This window comes from Podarcis vaucheri (assembly GCF_965113315.1).
Source record: "Podarcis vaucheri genome assembly, chromosome: 10".
Taxonomy (NCBI): domain Eukaryota; kingdom Metazoa; phylum Chordata; class Lepidosauria; order Squamata; family Lacertidae; genus Podarcis; species Podarcis vaucheri.
Window position 1 is genome coordinate 26,503,098 of NC_138748.1, and position 25,862 is coordinate 26,528,959.

Consider the following 25,862-nt stretch of genomic DNA (forward strand, 5'->3'; position numbering starts at 1 on the left):
AGATGGCTTCTTCAGCACAAACCTCATGTGTTGTCTCAGATCAATGACGTCATCAAAATCATCAAAACACCATGTCCAAGTCTGAGGCGTAGCAAGGCTTGCCACCAGCCTTGCTAGTGAGACCAAGGAAAAAAGGATGAGTTTTGTAACATTTCAGCCAGCAGTATAAGGGCAAACAAATGTTATCAGCAGGACTTTTTTTCAGCCGGAAATCGGTTCGGCACCTTTCAGATGGGCTCCGTTGCCATTCTAAGAGAAAGACATAGGTGTTCATGGTGAGTTCTGAACCTTTTTTCTAGAAAAATAGCACCTGTTATCAGCATTACATTTATGTACGTCCAATTCCTTGCTCGGCCAAAATCCTGTTTTTTTTAGACAATGCAGTCTAGCATCAACACTGCTTATATCAATTCATCCGTTGTAGTTTCCCTGGTAAAAGGAAATCGGTCTTATGAAGTGTGCAAAATATTGTTCCATGCAGCTTCAGTATAGGAGTTAGCTCTTTGACTCTGCAGGAGGCCCCCTACCACATGCCTAGCGCAGTAAGAGCGCATTAAGATTTCTTTCTGAAGGCTGAAGTGCAAGCTCTGAAGTGTTGGATCTGCCTGATGCATGGTGCTGAATCCACAGCTTAAGAAAAGAAAAAGTGGGAGGGAGAACTCTGGTTATTTATATGTATGTATTCCAATTTATCAAACACTTTACCCAAGCTCTAAGCATCTTGAATAATTAATGAAGCACATACATAATAATAAACATTTACATTCGGTGATTTATTTTTCAACCCAAACGATGCCTCCCGTGAAATATTTCCAAATCCCCACAAGCAGATTCTTATCATAAACAACCAAAATCTCCTCATCAGTCTTCCATCCAAGGAAGGACCCAGAGAACTGCACTAGTCTTGTTGGCAATTGGGAAGCTCAGTAATATATATATATTCCTCCTGGGAAACCATAGGAAGAGAACAAGAAAAAGGCCCAGATTTTGCTGGCCTCACCATCCTGTAACGTCTTGACCATATTCCTCCAAGAGAAAAGGGACATTTATTAGGGAGCTGTGCTTAAAACTATCTCTTTTATGGCAGTAGTTCCGTATTACTATTCAAAAAAATTGGCATGAGATTTTGGTTATGAACTCAATAGTTACCATATTTTGCCCGGTTGAGCTGATATGACATTGATTTTATTACTGGTTGGCAGAATATGTGTTTATACTTATTGTGTGTGTGTAGAGGTGGAATCCGATGTATCATCAATTTTCAAATGGGTCAGAAAAATCTGAGACACTGTTTTGAACCAAATAGACATATTTTTTAAAGAAGCTATTATGGGTGTGTATGATATTTGTTCAAAGATAACCTTTCTTTATTATGTTTTGGAGCAATATTTCCAAGATAAATTATGACCTTGTATCTTTTTTAAAAATGGTTGTTTAGTTTTCTTATATTTCTGCTATTTTTTGTAACTGATTTTATGCAACAACATGAAACACACAGACACACCTGTCCTGATCGAGATGAGGGGTGTGTGTGTGTGTAGTACATCATTCTCAGCACGTAGTGTGAATTGTGATGTCTATTTTCTAACGAAAGTAAACTAAATGTTGTGTATGAGAACACGCAAGAAGCTGCTACCTCGGGGGCCACCAGGGGGCGCATTGGAAGATGGCCGACAATAACATCTCTCTGACCCACACGAGGTAATTAAGAGGCTGATATGGGAGTATGCAGCCTCCCTTGCCCCCCAAGGGAATGGGGGGCACTGCCTTGCCTGCTGTGTCCATAATTCACCCCCGGATTCGAAAGAAGGGGGTGAGGGCACTAGGCACGAAGCCCTCGGGGTGAGGTCGGTTCTCCTGGACTCTGTCTCTGATCGCGCACTGGTTTGCATCAGCTCGAAATATATAATTGGAAAAGAAGCAAATACACATACTTCAAGTGAAGATCGGGAGTAAAGACTGCTGATTAATGGGATCTCTGTGATGCGGAGCGACGGGCTGGACAATAAATTAAGAGAAGACTCATCATTAAAAGATTGGTATGTCAGAGCAAAACGGAAAGGAGGGGGAGGAAAAAACTTTTCTTTTTTTGTCTTATGTGAGTACCCAATAACCCTCCCCCCCCCCGAGAGAAAGAATCGTTGCAAATTACTAATCACAAGCAGGAGATTAAGAATTGTGTGGAAATGAATTACTGATCAAAGAGAGGACTGGTGGGAACATCGGGAATGGAAAGAAAGCTTTGTGACGCAGTTACAAATGGAGATTCGTTAAGGCAGGCCTGCCCACAGGAGGACGAGGGGGAGGAGGTCCATGGTTATCGGAATGTGAATTTGACCTGGCAGGGCCCCATGAGAGAGTTGATGGCAGACTGGCAGGCCTGTGGAAATCAACGGACAGACTGTGGGAATGTTCTGTGTGGAGGTGTGGAAATGCCGTCTGTCCTTTGTGTGATGTGGCTCTTGGAGAGTGTAAAATCCACACAGGATATGTTTGTTTTCAACCCGCTTGTGAAGATTATCAGAGATCACAAAGAAAGGAATATATGATAACAACAAGGTGATGAAAATAACAAGGAGTCTATCTGGACAGAACTGTGTAATTAAAGCAGCAGCAAGAGTGATGTTTGGATCCCTTTTGAAGCTCAAAGTATGGGTACCCCCAACAAAATTTTAAAAATTTGGCTGTATAATTTGGAACTGCTGTGATTTGGAATTAATGTGATCTGATTGGCCTGTTAATAAAAAATATTAAAAAGAAGAAGAAGCTGCTGCCTCAATTGTCCTGGAGAAAACGTCTTCGGATCTGGAAGTCTTGATCCAGAAAACAATGTGTGACCCAACTTTTCAGAGAAATCAGGTCCTCCCTTAAAGAGGGCACATATTGCGGTGAGACCTGGACAACTGACACCCTGTGTTGTGGGTGGGTACGTTTGGACAGCCACAAAATGTGATTGGTAGGTCCCATGAAGCTGGGTGCAATCTAGCCAATGGGATGCAATCCAAACGGTTTGAGGGACCTATTTATGCCCATGCACGTGACCCAGAGCTTCCTCTTTTGGCGCGTGCATTCGGAACACCCACTCACCTCTCCCTATTTTTAGGGCTTTGCGTTTGACCTTGCTATGCCGTCGTGTGTCATCTGTCGTGGGACAGGGGCACGGCAGTAATTTTCCCCACTTGGCTGTTTGGCTGTTGCCATTTGGGTTTTGCCTGCCGCGTAGCAAATCATCACAACTTGTAATGTTGCAGATAGGCTCTGGTTCAGGTGATAGGAATGGGAGAACGCTCTCACCATCCCTATGTGAAGGGTATTCCATTAAAGGAATCCAGGGTTTGGTCAACCCCTGTGAGGGGGTTGTGCCCGTGCCTGAGTCCAGGGGGGCATTTGGGTGGCGGACATAGTCTGTTCCTGGCTTTCCACTTATCCAGGTGTTCACCCTTGGCTGACCTTTGCTGGTGCCCTGGGTCAGCGCTACCTGCAAGGGTGCAGGGAGCTAGTCAAACCAGAGCCTATGCAACCACTCACTTTCTGTAATCAATAAAGTTGTGGCCTAAATTCTGCCTAAATTCTGCCAAAAACCAAACCAAAAATTTGAGTCATGTGTGAATTTATTTAGGGGGAAGGTTTCTGGGTCTGAACATGCAATTGATTTTTGCCATTGTAAAGAATGTGTGCCATAGCCTTGTCAATAGCAGGCAGATGCACCATGTGAGCATTTGATTAGAGGTCAGTGATGGATCTGCTTATCATGCACCCAAACCAAGGGGAATACACTGTTGTCCAAATTAACTCATTTACCTGTTGTATCCTTATGAGTCTGGGTTTTTTAATATGGCTGCTTGTGTTAGGCCGGGTTCCTTGAAGACCTGGGTTCTCTGGTTCTCCTCCCCCAGCCAAGAGCATTTCATTTAAAAACAATTAATCCAGAAACTTTTGTTTTATTAATAAAATAAAACACAAGCTGCTTGATCAGCGGTATGGTGCAGCCCATTTAAATTACACATGTTTTGGACACTGAGTAAGAATTACAACTAGCCCGATGCTTGCGTTGGGTACAATATGTTGTCAAATATTTAGGGTCAAATATTTCCTACCCACTTTAGCAATGATTGGCTGCATGAGGAGTGCTCTACTGGGCCAGGTCTGGCGCACAAACAAATTGGCCGCTGGCCTGCAAATCTATGCCAGAATTAGTTTATTTGTCTTCTTCTCTGGCAAGTATGATTGTCTTCCATAAACATGGTTTTTAAAGTGAATCTGTAAGTGACTGTGGAGGCCAATTCTGGATCCACACGTCCTTCCACAGTGGTTTCCAGTTGGGAGTTAATCATGGTGAGGGTTTGCCATGCGTGCCTTCCTCTTAGCACATTTCTCCCTTTCGTCTTGAATTCGAGCATCTTCAAAACTCATGACACCTTTGGTAAAGGCTGTTCTCCAGTTGGAGCGCTCGCAGGCCAGTGTTTCCCGCTTGTCAGTGTTTATACTAGTTAATGCTGATATGGCAAAGAACTGAATTCGTTCTGGAGGTCCGTTCTTAACCTGAAACTGTTCTTAACTTGAAACACCACTTTAGCTAATGGGGCCTCCCGCTGCCGCCGCACCGCCACCGCATGATTTCTGTTCTCATCCTGAAGCAAAGTTCTTAACCCGAGGTACTATTTCTGGGTTTGTGGAGTCTGTAACCTGAAGCATCTGTAACCTGAAGCGTCTGTAACCCGAGGTGCCCCTGTATTAGAAGGTGGATTTTTTTCTATAATTGTTGTTCAGTTATTCAATATTTTAGCCAATGCCATCTTTGGTTCATTCCTGAACACAGGGCTATAAATGGAGTCTCAAAATCAGTTCATGATATGAGGGTGTATATTTTTTAGTGGGGTGGGGCAGGGTAAGGGTAAGGAAGGGGGTCAGTTGTTCAAGAGAAAGTCAAAATTTCATTAGGCTAGCATAAACCTTTTGTGAGAGGCCAAGCAACTCTTTGGGCTTCAGCAAAGACAGGCTGAATAAAACTCTCCACAAAATGTAATTACCTTTCTTCTCAGCATCAATAGAAATAGATATAAAATATTAAAGTCAAAGGTAGATTGCTTAGTAGAGAAGAGAGCAACATTTTCTATTTCTCTAGAGAAATCTTGTGAACTATTTTGTTCAAAGCGACACTAATTACCACCATGTGATTAATCACAGACTAAGGAACGTCTGAAAGATTGCACTAATAATTTAGAGAGTAGAATGAAATTTACTCCCCATATCTTTGCCAAAGCAGTATACAAACTACTTGAGAGTTGCTTTTATAAATATAACCTTCATATGGCCAACAAAGTATTAAAAATTAGAACATGAATATGCTCCTCTTGCTTTTTTCTTTTTCTTTTTAATGAAAAGCAGCCATAGGAGGATGTCAGTGTGTGGTATAGGAAGGAGCTGTTAACCCTATCCTTTGTTTGTTCACATTTGTCATTGTGCTTTCTCCCTGTTGGGAAAAGCTGCAGAGTTCCAATTGCTCTTCTCTTTCTCCTGTAGGCAGAAAAGTAGCTGGGTGTGGTCATATTTGACCACAGAACTGACAGGAGCAAAAAAAGACCAAGCAACCTTTCTCCCCATAGTTATTTCTCCCAGGTTGGCAGCCCCCTGCTTCTGCTTTTCATTAAAAACTAAACCAACAAAAGATTGTTCACACATCTCCTATGTAACATCTAATTTGGCCCTTAGGCAGCAACAGAAAATAATTATCTCTCTGTTCATTTAGGTACATGATATTTGCAGAAAATCATAATTACAAGTTTAAAATGAATAGAGGTTTGTGTGTGTGTGCGTGTGTGTTTGGTCAACATATAAGTAACTATTCAGCATTTCTGGTAAAAACAGGCAGTATTTCAGACAAAAAAATGATAAACAAGTAAAATTAGATACCATGAAAATTTAATTACAGAATATGATATGAGAGGAAATGAGTGACATTTCACAGATGAGAGAGAAAATTAGAAATTTTAAAATGCTAATTTTAATAAAGTCAATTAACACACAAAGCAATGTGTTATATGTTGAAAGACTTTTTTAAAAGGCAGTCATGAGTTTTTTTAAGAATAAAAGGATAGCATTCTGCATTTTAGATCCAGTTTGTTGAGAATAATTACTTCTTTTGCTTTTGCAAGATACATTTCATTCTCTTGATACTTAATTTACAATAGAAAAAAATTGCTTTAGTTCTTGGTTGTGTTTTGTTTCTTGGAAATATCCCCAAAGTGTCAGATAATGCATTTTATATAGTATAAACCTCAATGGGATTATTTCCCTTTTGAGATAAAAATAGTCAGTAGAGCATGAGACACTTAATCTCAAGGTCATAAATTTGAGCCCCACGTTGAGCAAAAGATTCCTGCATTGCAGGGGGTTGAACTTACTGACCCTCATGGTCCCTTCCAACTATACTATTCTATGGGGGGGAATTGATTATCTTGTTTGGGGGCAATTAAAGTATCACAAGTATTTTCTGGGAAATCATTGGTGCAAATCCTGGTTCATCTATGGTCATCTCCAGACTGAACATGTGAGTGTTGGAAGTTTGTAGGGCAGTAGAGTGTACACTCCAGGCTCTTTATCAACGCCCTTGCGTGTGGGTCTCCTGTCTGAGCACAAAGGTTTGACTGAACACACTTTAAGTCTGCCTGCAATCAGGGTTCCTGATTGTGTATAGGCCTCTAAGCCTGCATTCAAACCATATCTCTAAAGCACTGTGGCATGCCTTTGAAAAGTCATGGCTTCCCCCAAAGAAGTCTGGAATCTGCTCTTCGTTAAGAGTTGTTAGGAGACCTCTGGTCCCCTCATGGAGCTACAGTTCCCAGAGTTTGATTATTTCTTAAACCACTCCTGGAACTGTGGCTCTGCGAGGGGAATAGAAGTCTCCTAACAACTTTCAGCACCCTTAACAAACTGCAGTTCCTATGATTCTTTGGGGGAAACCGCCATTATTTAAAGTGGTATGATACTGCTTTAAATGTATGGTTTGAATGTGGCCTAAGTTTGCTGACCCATGTCCATGGGGCGAGAAGGTAAGCAGTGTTTCTGTGTGCTCTGGTTTCTGTCATGGTGTCCCGTTGCACCAGAAGTGGTTTAGTCATGCTGGCCACATGACCCAGAAAGCTGTCTGTGGACCAACGCTGGTTCCCTCAGCCTGAAAGCAAGATGAGTGCCGCACCCCGTAGTTAAATTTGACTGGACTTGACCATCCAGGGGTCCTTTACCTTTTACCTTTACCACACCACTCTGGCACCAAGACAAGTTGATGATTGTTGACTGCGCAGGTAGTACAGAGTGAGCACATTGCTCCAACAAAGGTCACAGGTGAGGCTTTATAAGTCTTGTTCTCCAGCTCACCATTCCCAAACTCCAGCCCTTGACCTAATACGTCTCTTGAAGGACCACCACCACCCTGTCACTTTGTCACCCTTCTGTGGTCTTGTGCCTGCTGTGTTATTGGACATTTATGGTACCTCAGGAACACTTGGTTTCTCTGACGAGTCAGGCTCCAGGGATAGCATCTGTTCAAGCTCCAGCTCCCTGGGTTCATGCTCCATGGGTTCTGTTGACTAAAAAAGCATAGAATCATAGTGTTGAGCTATGTCTACCCATATCAACATCATGAACCGTGTTAGATTCCCCAGTTGGTGGTAAAGGAGCCCCAGACTCTGTAGGCTTCTCCTCCTCCTCTCAAGGCCATGACAAAAAGTAGATTAAGTAGCATGCATGTAGAACTTGCTTTATGCTTAAAACCTGAAGGTCTGAGAGGAGCCAGCGCATGCAAGGACACTGGGGTTGCATGGATGCCACACCCCTTTACACACTTTTAAGCCCTTCACGTTCAGACAATTCCCACAACTTTAGTAGAAACACCAAGACATTCTGTCTAAAGCAGTGCCCAAGTTATGCCCCTCTCCCTTTTGCAGCAGTATTCAGACACCAGTTGCTCCCCCCCCCCATCACGCCACTGCCACCTGAGGAAAAGGGTAGCTGCATGGGGCAAGTCTAAGAGAAGAAGAAGAAGAAGAAGAAGAAGAAGAAGAAGAAGAAGAAGAAGAGGAGGAGGAGGAGGAGGAGGAGGAGTTTGGATTTGATATCCCGCTTTATCACTACCCGAAGGAGTCTCAAAGCGGCTTCCCTTCTTCCCCCACAACAAACACTCTGTGAGGTGAGTGAGGCTGAGAGACTTCAGAGAAGTGTGACTAGCCTAAGGTCACCCAGCAGCTGCATGTGGAGGAGCGGGGAAGCGAACCTGGTTCACCAGATTACGAGTCCACCGCTCTTAACCACTACACCACACTACACAAAAGATCTATTCAGGTGTTATGAAAGCAAGCCACGTTGTAAGTGCATGTTGAGTATGCTTACAAGCTTCCTGAGTTTGAGGAAGGTTGGGAAGGTTGGGAGCAGAGGGACCAGGGGCAGTGTGTCTTCACATATCCAATGCGTTTCCTTTTAATAATGGCTGAGTAGGGCTCAAGGTGTCAATCGTTTCCGTGAAAACAAAACACACCAGCTTGCCTTTGAGGGAAGAACGCTGGTAACAGATTCTTATTTGCGGTGTCTGGCACGGACAGACACAGACAAACACACACACATCCTGTAGGCCTTCAATTGCTGTCAGGGATGATGGAGTGGAAGCACCGAAATTGCTGAAGAGCTTGAAATTGGAGCTGATGCTATGCCAAGAGAACAGTAACTACAAAGCAAGGCTCTGATTAGTCAAGAGGAAAGAGTCTTGGAAAGCAGCCTTTCGAAAGAGGTTGAATACACATGTCTTACCTGAGCCCTAACTGTTGGCAGAGACTGTAAGTGATATATTCATTATTATGAAACCATAGAGTCTATGTGAAAAGATGCTCCATTTTAAAGCTGCTTGATTATACACTGTGAACAACACATCCTTGCTATTAATTCAACACCTGGGCTGGATCTAGACGCGTCAAAAATGTGAATCAGTTAAATGCATTGTAAATGTCATACAGGGACATTTACAATGCTGGTTGGCAAAATATGGGACTCCACAGCACATTCTGGTGTCACAGTGTTATAACACATATCAAGTGCCTTATCTTTACGAATGTAGCTGAGTCCCTGGACTTAGTCCACAAATATTGGTCGATGGTCATCAACTAAAGAAGATGAATTCATGTGTCACATTTTTTATGGTGCATATGTGTAAAATGACACCCTATTTTTACCTTTCATTGAAAGATTGATAAAGAAGTAGATCTACAATGTAGCCTTTCTTTTACATTGTCCCCTACAAAGTAGTAAACAGTGGTTACATTTAGGCCATACACATGAATCACCATCAGGGCTTTTTTTCAACCAGAACTTGCCGGAACTCAGTTCCGGCACGTCTTTTTCTAGAAAACTTGTACTGGGTATTAGAAATCTATAGACTCTACCATACCGTATACAGTGGTACCTCGGGTTACAGATGCTTCAGGTTACAGACGCTTCAGGTTACAGACTCCGGTAACCCTGAAGTAGTACCTCAGGTTAAGAACTTTGCTTCACAATGAGTACAGAAATTGCGTGGCGGTGGCGCAGCGGGAGGCCCCATTAGCTAAAGTGGCACCTCAGGTTAAGAACATTTTCAGGTTAAGAACAGACCCCCTGAATGAATTAGGTTCTTAACCCAAGATACCACTGTATGATAACTAGTTGTTTCAATGTCGCCAATCATTCTCCCACTGTGAAAAAAAATGTAAATTGTAAGCTCCTTGGAGACGATAATTTATTTATTTTTTGTATCTGAAACTTTATAAAACACCATATATGCTTATTACACTATATACATAATAAACAGTAGTTTTAAGAACAAGCAAACTGATGTTAAGAGTATCCCTTTATATATCAGTATTGGGACCAACAAACAAATCTGTAACAAAGACGGAATTCATCTTCATATCTCTCTCTCTCTCTCTCTCTCTCTCTCTCTCTCTCTCACACACACACACACACACACACACACACACTTCAGAAAAAATGTTGGTTAGAATATATTATTTCTTCCCCACCTTATGCTCATTCTATGATTTATCTTCATGAGTTCAAGTTGGCTTCATCATTGATGAGTAGTGAGGGATATTTACACTGTTTTCTTTATCTTTCCAGCACCCTAATCGCTCTTGAATGCATAATTGAGCACAGCAGGTCTGCTCTGCTCTTCCACATGCTCGCCCATTGTTTTCTGGTGCTCCTGGCAATTTCCCTTAGATCTTGCAATATCCCTGATCTCTCTGAGTCACTTTATTAAGCTCCCTTGGTAGCTTCCTTCATAGTGGGGCCTTGACAGCGCTCATCAATTCTGGATACTTCAATTAATTGCACCACCATCTTTCAGGACTCCTGGCTGCTTCAGTTAGCTCCTTATACTGCTGGTGTTTCAGATCCCGCAGCAAAAGAAGCAAGCTGTGAGGATGTTAACAGTTCAGTGAGTTAAATGCATTGACAATCTTCAGATAGTCTAAGGCAAAATCAAGAAGATGAAATATGCTTGAAATGCACTTGTTCCATTTTCTAACAAATTATTTTGTCTAGTTCTTCTGGGCATCAGGATGATGACTTCAGCAGGTCCAATAAACAAGCATACCCTCCAACATGGTGTGTGGGATAAGGATAATGAATGATCTACCAGAAAAAATAGAGGAAATGATGTTCTTCATTTGCTCTGGACTGTAACTTCCCGATTCCCTGACCAGCATGGGCAGTGGTCAGGGGTGGTGAGATTTGTAGCCCAATAAAATCTGGAGGATACCATATTGACTACCTGTGAACCAGGGACGGTTTCTAGAAAATAAATTGGTGCAATTGTGTTTTGCAGCTGTGCTCCTGGTTATGGAATTGGGAGTGTGATGTGATTTGGAGCCTCCCCATTTCCAAATGAGCTTCATGCTGCCTTCCTCACAATTTTTTCCAAGGTTTGAAACATTAAACCAGTCTCCATTAAACCTTCGACACTTTGGTCAAATCTTGGGCATAAAGATCTATGGGGCATGCAATTCCTACCAACAATTCTACTCACCAGGAACATTCGAAACTATATCTTCCAATTAGAGCTATACTTAACTCTCCTGGTCGCTGCCAACACCTGAGTTTCCTCATTCAGCACCGAATCCAGCCCTCCTAAGGTGCACGCCACACACACTTTCAGGGGAAATGCCAACCCATGCACACCATCTGCAAACCAACTTCCAGTGTGCTACAAAACAGTTTCCTGCCTCCAATATCATACTTCCACTCTCCCCGATCAGCTCATTTGGAAATCAGTTTTGGTAGGTTTTACTTGGAGCTCATTCTTCCTTCTTGCCAGAAAGACTAGTCAATGGAGATCTCGCAATGGAGGAGGCGATAGATCCTCAGATGCCTCCTTGCTGTGTTGCACTGGTGAGTTTTCCAAAATTATATTTTTCAAAGCAAAACAAAACTGAGGTTGACATGGATGGCATCATCACAGAGCTTTACCATGACATTTGGATGAATGCAGAAGAAGGAAGCCTACAGTAGCTCTATGAAGATTGATGACTTGTCTTTAGCTGCACTGGTGCCGAGAATGACTTTTAGACTGACTGATTTCACAGCACATGGAGGGAGGCTCAGAAAAGAGAAGCTGACTGTAAACAAAGCATGGGTAGATCCTTTCGGAGAAAGTGTGAGAAATGCATTTCTTTTTCTCTGTCACATTATTATAATCCCCTAAATGCATCTGTAATAATAAGAAGCCCAGATAATGATCCAAAAATTCTAAAGGAAGAACACTCACTGATAGATGGATGAGAAGAGATTGACATTCTTGTCTGGACCTTTCCCTGCCCACCTCCCTTTGATTGATTCACATCCCTTCCTCTGCTGGTACCGATAGCCACAGACCACTTTCATACTTGCAGGAGGAAACAGCTGCTCTTTCCAGAAAGCAATCAGTATTCTCCAGTTTCATCTCAGCTTTCAATATGGATGCTGGTCCTCTGACATATATGTTGAAGTCTGAGCTGGGGAGAGATGTAAAGGAGGAAACCATGAGCAAACCAAGTGCAGCAATCTGCAGAGTGGGCTTCCCTAGAACAAGGGAACTCCAAATGCGACTGAGAGTGAACACTGTAATTCCAGGACGTATTTTGATCTTTCAGATCCACAAAGCATCTGTGCCCAACTTGGCAAACCTGTGAGTCTACCTTTCCCATTGCCTCTTGACTTTCTTTGGAGCACCTGTGACATCTAAATCCTAGCTCCTACATTTCCTAATTCATCGTCATCATCAATTCAATTTCTTACCATCCGTTCCCCATAAGGTCCCAGGGTCGGTCGCACCAATTTATAACACAATGTTTATAAACAGTTTAAAGCCAATTAGAATCACAAGAATAGTGTGGGTCTAAAAATATTTATCTCAGATATAATGGTTCTACTAACCATCCTAGTACAATTACCCAAAGTTATAGCATGCTTTCCATAATGGTTCATTTCAGCCTGCACTCTGTCACTTTCACAAATGTAGTTAGGGGTGTGTGTGTGTGTGTGTGTGTGTGTGTGTTTTAAACAAGTAGTTCTATTGCTTAATGGTTTTCTATTATTTGCTCAGCTTGAAAATCTCACCAGACTGTGCTGTTAAATTTGACAAAATGTCCATTTTAATTATGTGTTTGGTGTGTCTTTTTAGTTTTGCTTTTCAAGCCAGCTAGCAATGAGACAGCATAGTGTGTATTTGTCATTTATTTGTAGATTTTGGTCACACAAAGTGTTATATGATTTTATGTAGCAATATTTCCGCTTTTTATTAGACGCTGTGGACTTTATATTATTGCTATTTTTTTGCTGACCTGTAGCAATCAGTTATTCTGATTAGATTTTGTAATTGTTTATCCATCCAAAAAGAAAAAAAGAAAGAAAATTGTAAGTAAAACAATGAACTTCAAATGCAGCAGTAAAACAAGCTGGAGTTCCTCATGCATACCAAATATTAAATTATGCACCTCAAAATGCAATGTAATACGAAAGCTATTATTTATTCAGGTACTTTTCTATGTGACTGTGGAAACAAGCTAGAAAATGTGATTTTTTTGGACTTGTACCAATCTTTATTTATTCATTTATTTTTGAGCAACGGGATCAATGTTCCCTTAGCAATGTGCTCAGGCACCCTCAATCTTCTAAGGAGAGCAAGAAACCCATAAAGCACATTGGGAGAGGGCAGCCTTGCTGCAACAATAGTACCTTTGTCAGGAGTGGGAGGGGGAAGTTTAGGTCCTGAAAGAGATGTGGGATATGTGCTCCAATGCTGGAGAGAGGAGGGCACACATCCTTCAAAGAAAACAATTATGGGCCCCACCAGACATCCTTTTTTATTGTGCATTCATGATGATTTGTGCTCATGTTGGCATTGGGCCGATTATATGTGATCCTGCTTTTAATATTGCTTGCACCTGCAAAAGTTTCAGGGTTGACATACTGCTTCATTTCCAACTGCTGAATGTTCCTGTAGCTTCCTGCTGAAATCCGGTAACTTTTCAGACCAGAAATATTTGGAGGGAGGGGTTGTCTTGCCTTTGTTGTACCATAGCGCCAGTTAGTGCCCCATCAGATATCCATAATGTGGCTACCTTGGGGGAACTTCACAAAACAACTAATAAAGCAGAATGATGTGTGGATGCTCCGGTATAAATCCACCACAAATGCTGTTATTATTGCAGCAATGAAATGTTGTGGACACCAGTCTGGGGGGAAAAGAAAGGTTCTCAAACAATGAGGTAAGGCTACAGGAGAAAGTGGCTCACCATGTTTTGTTTGGGCATAGGCAAACTCGGCCCACCAGATGTTTTGGGACTACAACTCCCATCATCTGGTCCTGTTAGCTAGGGATGATGGAAGTTGTAGTCCCAAAACATCTGGAGGGCCGAGTTTGCCTATGTCTGGGTTAGAATCATAGAATTGTAAAGTTGGAAGGGAGCCTGAGGATCATCTAGTCCAACCCCCTGCAAGGCGGGAATCTCAGCTGACAGGTGGTCATCCAACATCTGTTTCTAAACCTCCAAGGAAGGAGAGTCCACAACCTGCCAAAGGAGACCATTCCACTGTCGAACAGCTCTTACTGTCAGAATGTTCCTCCTCATGCTTAGTCGAAATCTCCTTTCTTGTAACTTGAAGCCATTGATTCAAGTCCTACCCTCCAGAGCGAGAGAAAACAAGTTTGGGAAACACTGTATGTGGTACAGAGGAAGCACTTTTTCTGGAAGGAACTGAAAAAAAAAGACATAAAATTCCACAGATATAGAAAAGATCTTTCTTGTCATCACTGATTTCATTGTCCTATGGATGCACACAACCAACAACCCATCAGGTTTAAAAAAATTAAATTTCATTGACAGTGGAAGAAAAGGCATGGTGTGCATTTACATCAGGAATACCAAATTAAAAACAAAAACATTTTTTTAAGAACCACCAACCCAAATATGGAAGTTTGAACTAGAGGGTCAATTTCCATATCTATTGGAAATGTAAAAAGTTGCTTGGGTAGTATCATTCCTTTAAAAAAAGACATCCTCTACACCAGCATTAAGCAATAATAGAGAAAACTGCAGTTATTACAAGCCAGTATAATAATTTGAGGTGAGGACTAGTGATCTCCTCATCATACTTTGGGGTTAGAACAATCACTATTACATAGCTACAGGGTTTATTACAAAGAATATCCAAGATGATTAGGGTCTTGATTCAAAACCTATTACAATCAATGGAAAATACAGCGTTGACTTTAATAGGGTTTGGATGAGGCCCTCAAAGAAGAAAAATGTAGAAAAATGAGCATATTTCACAACTATCACATTAACCGGCTAAGGCAAAACCATCCATCTTTTCTAATGGCATTTTACTAAAGATGGATTTGATCTATTATTGTATCTAAAAGCTGACTCCAATGTCTCAGGCAAGAGGCAAGTTCACAAAACACATATTCTAGAATAGGAGAGAGAACCGAGCTATATTGTCTGTGGTGTTGACTAATTTAGTAAACAGTCAACCACCTTCCCACTATACTTTCAGACTGTATAAAACTAGTTTTATGGCTGCTCATATTAAAATCACGAGAGACCACTTCAGATAGTCTTGAAGGAATGGGTTTCCCAAACCCCAAAACTGACTGTGCAGGCAGTTTGAAACTGCACCAAAATCCCTATTTTTCCTTAGCTAAAATGCTTTAACTTGAGCTCTTGAGCCGAAACCCAGCTGTATAAACAAGTGCTCAGAGCCCTCTCCTTTATCAGTTTGTGATGGCAAGTATGGCCTTGACTGTACCAGTAGAACAGGGAAGACACGTCTGTTGCCTTATCTTATATCCTGACCACAAAAGATGCACAGACCTAGTCTGGGAACAGTGCCAGAGGGTGTTCTTGGAGATGGTGATCTCTTGCTCCAAGATAAGAGTAGGAACAGGAAGATCCTTTTATGGTCAGAAGTGCAGGAAGGAATATCCTCTTATGGTCAGAAGTATAGGAATGAACACCCTTTTAAGGTTAAGAGTGCCGGAGCAGGAACATCTGTGATGTCAACGTGCATGTACAAGCTGACGTGGCTGGATTCCTGGGGAAGGGGGAGAGGGTGCCTGGAGGATATATATACTGCATGAAATTTTTCATTTCTTTGGACTTGCTGTGGACTGACCACGCAAGTGCCTTTCTGCTGTTCGGGAGAGCAGAAATAAAGAACTCTTTCTCTGAACCAACCCTCGGTGTCATTTGACTTCCTTCCTCCTGACCGGGAGCAACACAGACCCAATCAGTGAACCCCAATAAGGCTACAGTCTCTCCTTCAATTGGTCACATCCACACCGTGCCTTTAAAGTACTGTTATACCAATTTAAACCGCCATGGCTTCTTCCAAAGAATTCTGGGAATGTAAGGGGTTCCATTGTTTGACTATGCACTGTGTAAAGAAGTATTTCCTTTTTTAAAACTAACCATACAACCTTCAGCTTCATGGGATGTCCACAAGTACTAATGTTATGAGAGAGGGAGAAAAACTTTTTTTCCTATCCATTTCCTCAATGCCATGCAAAATTTTATAAGCTTCTATAATGTCACTTCTAACTCGCCTTTTCTCCAAACTAAAAGGTTTCAAGTTAAAGCTATGGTTTTCCCAGTAGTGATATATAGAAGTGAGAGCTGGACCATAAAGAAGGCTGATCGCCGAAGAATTGATGCTTTTGAATTATGGTGCTGGAGGAGACTCTTGAGAGTCCCATGGACTGCAAGAAGATCAAACCTCTCCATTCTGAAGGAAATCAGCCCTGAGTGCTCACTGGAAGGACAGATCGTGAAGCTGAGGCTCCAATACTTTGGCCACCTCATGAGAAGAGAAGACTCCCTGGAAAAGACCCTGATGTTGGGAAAGATGGAGGGCACAAGGAGAAGGGGACGACAGAGGATGAGATGGTTGGACAGTGTTCTTGAAGCTACCAGCATGAGTTTGACCAAACTGTGGGAGGCAGTGGAAGACAGGACTGCCTGGCATGCTCTTGTCCATGGAGTCATGAAGAGTCGGACACGACTAAAGAACAACAACAACAACAACAACAACAACAACAACAACAAAAGGTCTCAAATGCTGCAACCTTGATGTTTTATTGTGATGCTATCCCCTTTTTTGCCAATGGGTAGGCTGTTTGTTTCAAGAACATGATAACTGGAATTGAGAGCTCATCAAACCTGTGATTGAAGATTGGATATTGGAACCAGTATATTAGATACTTCATAGATAACACTTCCTGTGAGAGATTTGAACAACCTCTCTGATGCAACTGGAAGAGATGAATTGTGTCATTGTGACATCTTAGCTGACTTTCAGGGAGCTTCCAGAACAGCTGTTTTATTGGGTATTCATGCTAGTACAGTCACAAAAAACTTGTGCAAAAATTAGACATTGTCACCTCTGACATATTAATGCAGAGGTTATATTACATTGCCAGTTGGTGGCTGTTATCCCACACTTTTCAGTGCAATTTGACATTGTTTTTCTGAGCAGACCTTTTGCAGTGACAGGGTAATTCTCCTTCAAAGTGTGGGATAACTACCATGCATTGTACAAATAAATAAAAGGTCTGGAGGTGCCTTCTGTCTCTGTGTTTATTGCAGCAGAAGGGTTATGACCAGCTTCCTCCATCCAGGTCTTAATAGCTAGACTGTTCTTGCTGTGTTCATTTAATTAAGTATAGCCTCCTTAATCCCAGCTCTTGATGTACCTCTTCCTTTCCCTACGAGGAGAAAGTTTGAAACTGATACTGCAGATGTTCAAAGGCAAGAGTAAAAAAAATAAAAAAATGCAGCTACATGGCAATTTGTGGAGGGACATCTTGGGCGATGATCGCACTGAAGGAAGATTGAGCAAACAGTTGAAAAAAGCGTTTAGACATTCTGTGCTTGCTACATGTTCTCGTTTCTCAGCTAGATGGCACTACAGATGTTGTCTCAAATGACATTGCACATAGTAACACGAGCGTGTGTCACTTTCTTCCTTCTCCTTCCTTCTTCCTGGATGAGGCCTTTCAAGGGTTGTGTGTGTGTGTGTGTGTGTGTGTATGCACACATGCAGGGAGTAGCAGTAGTACTGATAGGAGGTTAGCTTGCTGTAAAAAGTCTGCAGTAGCCGAAATATATATTCTTGTCACTCAAAACCCAGTTGTGCAAAGATACTTTTTGACTAGGACCATTTTTTCCCAAGTAAATTTCACGGCCAAATTCACTCACAGCAAAGGAAAGCATTCCCTGGGGGAAAGGGTGCAACTGCATTTCTGAATTAATCCAAATTATTACTCTTTGGTTGGATTGCAAAGAATATATATATAAAACCTGTCACTTGGTAAGATGTCAAGTATCAAGAATGATGGAATATGTTGATGCCATATGTCCATAAAGTATTCTCCACATTTATCAACATTACGCTTAACCCAATTCTGATATATGGAGGTTTGCAGCTGAGACAGGCAACTTGACTGAGATTGATGGACCCCACTGAGGAGAATAAGAATATAAATCTTTGTCTTATCACAAGGCAAAAGGAGAGAGTAAGATAGGTATGAAGCAGTGGACATAATCTGTTTAGGTTTCAGAGAGACACTTGACATACTATGGGACTATAGGATAATATATCTTCAGGCTAGTAAGCAGAGTACAAAGACAACTACATACAAGCTTGTTTGCTTCTCTGTGTGGCAATGTGTGGTGTCACAAAGGGCGGGCAGTCCCCCCACAAACCCATTAAAAAAACCCACATTTTCATTGTACTATTCTCCCTTTTGTTTTTAGCTTTCTTTACTTCCTTCCTTTGTCTTTAGCAATGTTTCCCTCTCATAAACTCATTTCAACAATAGCAAACCTGAGCGTTTATGACTAGGATTTGCCCACTAAACCAGGAGATGCAAAAAAGGATGCTACATTCACCATGTTCTTGCTGCTTAGAGATTCCCAAGCACTCCAGCTGAGAGGAAAAACACTTCTGGGGGTCAAAGCAGGGTTCCTAGTGCTATTCATGTCAATGGGTGGAGTGACAGCCTCTCAGCAGCAGAGTCTCTACCATTTACCAGGATTTGGAAAGGTGAGGTCAGGGCTTCACAGTCACACCTGCAGAGCCATTATGCTGTAAGAGTCACACAGCCACACCCTTGCTGTCCTCTCCTACCTGGTAAGTGGCATAGCATGGCTTACCGTGTCCAATTTTATATATTACACATGGTGCTTTTTTGAAAACCTAATGTACCTGTTGTAGGTGGAACACACAAATGCCTGCATCAAGAAAGTCTTTGATGCCCTTTCACTTTTCTATAACATGTATGTGGATGTGATACAGGACCAATGGAAGACCACTGCTGTACCTCCACCCCATCGGCAGTGGCGTAGCAAGGTCAGGTGGTATCCAGTGTGAAAAATTTCTTGTCACCCCCCCCCCACACACTTTGAAATCTAGTTGGACTCCCAAGAGACTGCGACCTACTCACAGAATAAAAAGACTGGCTGTGATCTACCCGTTGTCATTGCCAGGAGTTGCTGAGCTTTTTTTATGGAAGGATTGACCAAAGTTGTTGAGCTTTTTGGGGGAAGGCTTTTTGTTTGCTCGCCTGCCTCCTTCCCATCCTCTCACTGCCTGCCTGCCTGCCTCCTACCAGTGATATCCAAGGCAACACAATGACCAAGTACAACAATGCAATGTTGTCATCGTTATACAATTCCATTCACCATATAGATGGGTTTATGAAGCATTTCTGTATCCTTCTGCTGTGCTGAAGAATAATTCCATGAAACAGTTGGTGTATCCAGAATCACTGGTCACTATGTCTGTTTGCAGACCACTTTGGCAGTGTTGGACGTCATAAAACATACTTTTACGGCTTGTTTTCACCAGATAAGAATCTGACCCACTGCTTCTTTCAGAGATTTGCATAGTCTACAAAGACTTTCAGAGACTTATAAGACTTATGTTTATTTGGTTCTATGTTTTCAAGAGAATCCATCAAGAGTGCATATTTTGTGACTTTCAGAGATTTATAAGATTTCTGTTTATTTGGTTTTGCAGAGAGTGCATATTTCATATATTTCATACTGTTCAATGTTCTGTATAGATTATATAAAGAGTTCATATTGACATCGCATTGTTGTACTTGGCCATTGTATTGTCTTGGATATCACTGATAATTACATGCAACACAGAGGTTTAATTGTTTGGTTACTGCAAGCCTCCTACAGCAGCCGGGAAGCGCAGGGCTATCAAAACAAAGGGGGGGAGGCTGCCGGCAAAGCAGCAAAGCTCCACCCCTTCCCACGACAGATCACGGTAGGCAGGAATCATGAGTGGGCGGTGCACAGAATGTCACCCCCCCCGGTAAAGACAGCCGGGGCGATTTGCCCCCACCGCCCCCCACCTTGCTCCACCGCTGCCCATTGGGTGTGCTGCTCCTGTTTAAAAGGCATGAGTTGGGGGGGGGAGAGCTATTTTTCATATACTGTAGGTGTATTTGAGGTATGATGGACACAGTTGAAAATACATCAGAATTGCTGCTAGCCCAGAGATGGAAGGAAGAGACAACCCTGACCAAAGAAGAATGGCAGATCAAGTTGATGGACTATGCTGAAATGGCAAAATTAACTGGGAAGCTCAGGAACCAAGCAGACAAGAAATTTAAAAAAGAATGGGAAAGGTTTATCACGTATATACAAAATCGTATGAAACAGGTCAAAACATTAGCAGGATTCTAAATATACTTGTAATGTAACAGAAACTACAGATAATTCAGGAAGATGAAAAAATTGGAGAAGTATTGATATGCAGATAAACAGTTTGAAAGCAGGTCAAAGTGCTAGTAGATAAATAGGAACTGCTCCGGCAGGAAGGTAAACAGCGTTTCCATGTGCTGCTCTGGTTCGCCAGAAGCGGCTTAGTCATGCTGGCCACATGACCCGGAAGCTGTCTGCGGACAAACGCCGGCTCCCTCGGCCAGTAAAGCAAGATGAGCACCGCAACCCCAGAGTCGGTCACGACTGGACCTAATGGTCAGGGTCCTTTATGGAAGGGATGGGGGGAAGTCAGGAGATTCAGAGTAATCTTGATATGGGAATGTGTATGATATTTTGATGTAGCTTTATTCTTTTTCTTTTCTGTTTTTTCTTTATTTATTTCTTTTCTTTTCTTTCTTTTTGAAAATCAAATAAAAAATATTTTAAAAAGAAAATACATCAGAATGGAGATGCTTATTGATCCCAAAGGTGTGAAATGTATTTGGGTGCAATCTATTGCAGGGTTGTAGCATGGGGGAGGCAGCAGGGCCATGGCCCCAGGCACGCAATTTTGAGGGGGTGCAAACCAGGTATCCCCATGCAGGGGCCCCTGTCCCACCCTGCCAGTCAATGGAAGTCTCTGGGCTCCAGAACCCAGCTTGGCCTCACCACCGCATCCCCGCCCTCCTTGTTGAATGGCTGCTCAGCCAGTGGTGGCTCGCTCCTCACTCGGACAATGAACAGTCACAGTCAGAGGGAGTTGGGCAAGGAGTAACCCCAGCATGACTCAGCCTGAGGCTGAGGCATTGGGGGGGGGGGTTCATCAAGGGCTGCATTGGCCAGGCTCCCCCCTGCATTGGTGGGCAGGCAGTGCAGAGTGGCCCCTCTCGGCTCCAGTGGCTGGGCTGGTGCAGCTGGCTCACCCTCCACGCCCGGGCACCGGCAAACACCACTACAGCACTGATCTATGGCAAGGTAATCCTATGCCAGACCCATTGAAATGAATGCGACTAGGAACATTTTTCTCCAGAAATCATTCATTTCAATTGGGCTTGTGCTGACCTATTGCTACTGATCAGTCCCAATAACTCTTTGTCCTGGGATGCCTTTCCTGGCTTTGTTAGAAAAACAAGATTGGCTCGCCCCTTTTATTGAGCATGCCAAGTATTATATCTATCTATCTATCTATATATATATATAGATATCTTAGCAGCCTTGTAAATTAGGTGGTCTGTAATTTTAATTTCAGAACATCATTGTATCAGCAGTGTTACATTGAAGGTGTCAGTACTGTTTAGACTGCTGCACCAAGAAAGGCAGGCCCTGCAAAAATGTACACTGTCTAGTGGTAATGAAAAGTATATCTGTAAGTGGTTTTGCAAGTACTGAAATACAAGCCAGCCAAATTGAGACAAGGAAGGATGTTGGTCTTTGCCAGCCCAAATGATTTCTTCTATCAAGTGTCAGATTTAATGGCTAAAACAGACCAGACCCTACTTAAATCTATCCTTTGACAATGCTAATTGCATATTGTATATGAATTTGTGCGTTTTGTTGCTGTCTATCGAACATTTGGCGAAAGAGGGTATTTCCATCTTGAGATAAGCTTGCTGTTCCCCAGAGAGAAGGTGTAATGAAGAATGAAGCAACTAGCCAAGAAAAATTGCTTGTCTGAGTGCATAATTAAGTTTGATTAAAATAGGAACTCCCTGCATTATCTGCTATAGGTCCATATCGTTGAAACACCAGGAGAGGTATGGTGTTAGCTGGATTTATGAACTGGACTAAAAAGCATTGGGTTCAGAAAGTAAAAATAAAAATGAGAAACTTCCCAACTCAGATGTAATGGGATTTTTGGCTTTTAGCAATCTAAGTGAAGGAAATTCAGTAGTGAAGAAATGTGCTGTACACAACAGTTGAGAAGAGAAGAGATCGTGGAACAAAATTGTAGCAACCAGCAAATGCCTGAAGATGCCTATAGGACAAAAGCAGGGATGGTTTTATGTTCTCACCCAGCCTGCAGTGTGTAACATAGTCGTGTAGGGAGAGCTCTCTTTGGACATTTGGAAATTAAATAGGAGTGGCCAATGTTCAAGCTGCCCATCAGCATCTGAGAACAGGGATGCTGGAATAGATGGACCACGGACCTAACCTGTAGTGGTTGGGAGTTACTCGTGCGTAATCCTGCTCCGTTTGAGCATCGGATTGCCTGGTTAAACCCTCCGGACTGCGCAGCCCATATTTGCGTGGCTGCCCTTAGTCACTCGTAGAATCTGTCTGTGGGCGTTTCTTAAAGCGTTGCCAACATAAGAGTTGTTTGACGCCCAATCGTTTCCGCCTCTCACTGCGCGGGAGTCTCCTGCGCAGGGTGGGCGTGGGCAGCGGGGTGCTTGGGCTCTCCTCGCTAACTTCCAACGAAGAGTCCTGGAGCCCCTGCACCTCCCTGTCCCGTTGCTCTCCTGGATCCCCAGTGTTACATTCATTCTCTTCCCCTTCCTCCCGGCTGAGTCTCCCTCTAGCGCTTGGACCTTCCCCTGCAGAATCAGAGACCCTCTCCTTCTCCCGTGCCTCTGATGGCAGTTCCCTGACATAACCCATCAGCATCCTTGTGTGTTCTTAGCATTGATGCCTGCAACTGGCAAGAAGTATATAGATTTTAGATTGGTTAGACCTGGTGTATGTTCATTTATTTAGTTTCTACACCATTCTTTATTAAGTGTGACCTCAGGGCGATTTCCAAACATGAACATGCTTTTTTTTTTTTAAAGGAGTATAATGTTCTACCCCATGGAGGCTGGTGAATTACAGAAAATGGGATGCTGACCCATGAAACTCAGTGCACCCTCAGGTAGCCCTTACCCACCTGGTTTTTTATTACAATTGGTCCAGAGGATGGTTATGGTTGTCAGCTTCCTCCTTTTTATTCTCCAGTATTGGCTTTGTATAATTCAGCAGGGAGGAGGATGGGGACAAAACTAGAATTAGTTCTTCATCTTTGAGACTGTATGTAAAATGAAGGCATTGCATTGTTGCAATGATACCTTACATTGAAAAGTACAGTGCCCGTTAAATAGAAGGGGGGGGGGGTCGAGAAGCTCCTCAGTAAGTTTCCAATGTCAGCAGGTTGCATTTTCTACGTGATGTTAGCTCTGTGGATCAAGCCACTGCAGTATAAAGCTCTTTGTTTTTGCACATTGTTACACTGGTAACTAGATGCCCAGAGAAATGTTTTGCTGTTGCCTGTAAATCTATAGCCATTAATTCAATCCCCACACCCTCAAATGTAGTAAGAGTGACTGCAGACCTCAGTGAGTCGTTGGCAGTACGGTAGTCACATATTTTAGATTAGACCTCCGTTCCTTTCTGAACCAAGTTCTGTACCCGCAAAGCAACAACAGCTGGTCTCAGGAGCTGTAAGTGCCTGTTGTTTTTTTCAGATTGAGCATATGCTGCCAGTATTGTTGTTCCACCTGAGTCCAGTTCCCTTACAGCTTGCGTTGTCATCGTCATAGGAGTTTATGTGCCCGCGAACACGTAAAATGGTCTATGAATCCTGTCTTGGATGCTGTCCAGCATAATCATAAACTCTCTGGGGTCTACAAAATTCAAACGTCTCACTTAGTACCTGAAAGATGGCTTGAGTAATGAGGAAGAAATCTTCTTCCTTTCCTCCTGTCAGGCATAGCCCATGCCAAATGAGCAAGCATCTGCTAGTGGAAGCAGACTCCCCTTGCAGCAGAAATCCCTTCATGTAATGCGAGGAGATGGGTTATCACGAGCGCAGTACGTGGAGCGCTTGGGGGAAGTGATGTCCCACTTTTAGGTACATCAGAAGTGCCTGAGGAGGGGGAGGGATCACTCGCGGATATTACAACTCTTAATGCTTTGCATTCTGGTTCATCATTTGCGTAACGACTTTGCAAAGTTGTGGAGCGCCTTAGTAATTTACTTACTGGGCTCGCCTTCACACGAATCTTTGCTGGAAAACCAATTCAACGCATTATTCTTCCTCAGCTTGATGGTTCCCAGATCTTTTGGTCTACAGCTCCCTTGTGCAAGAATGGCTGTGATGGCTGATGGGAGTTGTAGTCCAAAACATCAGGAAAACACCAAGGTGGGGAAGAAGGCTGCTAGCCATCGCTATCATTCCCATCTGACAGGTGGCCAACTATGACTGAAGGATAGTCACACCATCTTATCCAGATATAGAGCAGGTATCTTAGAAGATGCATGATCTTCTCCATGGGTAGGCAAACTAAGGCCCAGGGGCTGGATCCAGCCCAATCGCCTTCTCAATCGCCCGTGGATGGTCCGGGAATCAGCGTGTTTTTACATGAGTAGAATATGCCCTTTTATTAAAAATTCATCTCTGGGTTATTTGTGGGGCATAGGAATTCATTCATCCCCCCCCAAAAAAAAACCCTATATATATATATATAGAGAGAGAGAGAGAGAGAGTGTGTGTGTGTGTGTGTGTGTGTGTGTGTGTGTGTCTGGCCCCTCACAAGGTCTGAGGGACAGTAGACTGGCCCCTGCTGAAAAAGTTTGCTGATCCCTGGATCACTTCTCCCTAGCATCACAGATCTGAGTTCATTTTTTTTAACCAAAGGGTTAAAAGTTTTTCATGTCCTCTCTCTTTGCATATGGATTAGAAAATACATATTAAAGGCTTGCTGGCAGCGGTATCCTTTTCCTAAGGTCCACTTTTGTGCAGCTTCTCCTGTGACTCTCTCTTTGGCCAGTTTAAATGGCTGTAATTTGCTTCTTTGTGCTCATTGCCACGTTCCACTTAGCCCCCACTTTGATGGCATGAAATATGTACATCCCTTAGCAGGAGTGAGCCACCTTGGCCTGGCTCCTCTCCACCTCCTGTCAACTTCTTCACAGAAGTCAGTTTGTAACCTGCTCTGCCATCTTTTTGATGTTAAGCACCAGTATTCCAGCAGGACCCATCCTTTGTTCAGGCTCGCCTTGTTCCAAAATGTCCCACAGTCTCCAAGCATTTGGAAAGCATACAGAAGCCAGTGTACATGTTAAAGGCCACTCTGCACATTACACAGAAGGCACACAGGAATTAGTTGGATACCCCTGGACAGATATGTTGACCACATTGGTTTTCATTCCATTTAGGAACTGCTTATGCATCGGATTGCTTCACACGGTGAGCTACATGCCAGTTTTGTTCAAATCCCTAAGCAGATGTATATTTCATGATGGAATTTCAAAATGTGCTGTGAGTTTCCAGTAGAAGTGAGATGGGAATGAGGGGCTTGCTGTTTTGTAATTCTGTTATCTACACTACACCATCAGCCTGAGAAGGAAAAGAAGATCGAATATGGGGGACTTTTATCAAAGGGGCAAAAAATGGGCTAAAATATTGAATTCAGAGAAGCCCCCTTGATTTGTCCTGTTCATCTTTCCCTAGGGAGGAATTCAACTCTGAGGCATCTAGGATAAGTATCTAGAGATTAAATTAGAAAGAAAGAAAATCTTCTTTAGTAGAACTGAAGGCAGAAAACAGATTTGGCAACATTATTTATTTACCAAAATGTATATACAGCTTGGTTCTAAGTGGTTTAG